The following is a 1,332-nucleotide window of genomic DNA, read 5'->3' as shown; positions in this document are numbered from 1 at the left end:
TTAAATAAAAATATTAAACAGAATTAAATAAAAACAGAGAGAGCAGGAAGAAAATTATTTTTCTGTAATTATATTATATTTATTAGTTTTAAGATAAGATCTACAAATAAATAATAGTGATAATCAAATGTATTAGATACATACACATAAAAATTGGTATCGTTATACTTTAAATTATTTTTATAATATTATTAATTTGTAATATTAAAATTTGATTATTACTATTATTTATTTGTAGATCTTATCTTGTTTAAAACTAAAATAAATATAATATAATAAAATTAATAAATATAATAAAATATATATAATATTGTCTATAATACAGACGTGAAAAAATGATCGACTGATTTTATTGAGAGCTTATGTTTTTCGTTCCAGTTTCTAGATGTCGCAGGTTGTCTATCTACGTATAATTGTCTACCTACGTATTTAATAAATCTGATCAAAGTAATAATGCTTATGTATTAAGCGTTGCTTTCATTTAAAAATATGTAATGATCGTTAAATTGAATTATTTTAAAAATATCAATTCTAATAAGTATTATCAAAAATAACTTATGAAAATTATAAGAAAACTATAAATTTATTTTTTTCATTTCACTAAATCGAGCACGTACATTTAATCAAAGTATTTACAATATATACAATAATGGATACTTATCATCTATATTATTGTATCAGATTTTCTTTTATCGTTTTAATTCTCAGAAATCTAATTTTTAAATATTATTGTACTATCGAAAAATAAAGAAAACAAGAAAACGAGAAATTTTACACATCATCCTTACTTTTACGGTTTTCGACAAGTATGACGGCTGTCGGGTAGACAAATCAGTATTAATTGTGTCAGAAAAAGATTAATGAGAAAGCATGCGTATGAAGGGTCGAGCGGATCAAAACGCTGAGTCAGGGAAAGATGATAATGCAGCATCATTTTATACTAAAGTCACGTATATATAAATGTTCTCCGTCGTTCCCAAAGATATTGTATGTACGTTGAATTTTATATTTAGACATGTATATCGTATAAATATTGATGAAGTTTCGATAAGCATAATGAAATGGATATAGGAACAGAAATTAAATCATCACATTCAATAAAATGTCATTAAAATAACATTATATATGAACGTATATGAATGTATAACAATGAATGCAAAATATATTCATATGTACAGACAAGTTTTTTATTAAAAAAATCTTATTTGTAGAAAATAAATGCATTAATTAGTAATTTATTAATAACAAATATGTTTTATCTTAATATAAAAAAAACTTAACGAAGATAATCGCCGTTCATTCATGATCTTCCAGAAGCTAAATTTTTCCACT

This window comes from Atta colombica, unplaced genomic scaffold (genome assembly GCF_001594045.1).
Source record: "Atta colombica isolate Treedump-2 unplaced genomic scaffold, Acol1.0 scaffold58, whole genome shotgun sequence".
Lineage (NCBI taxonomy): Eukaryota > Metazoa > Arthropoda > Insecta > Hymenoptera > Formicidae > Atta > Atta colombica.
Note: the sequence above shows the minus strand (reverse complement) of the source record.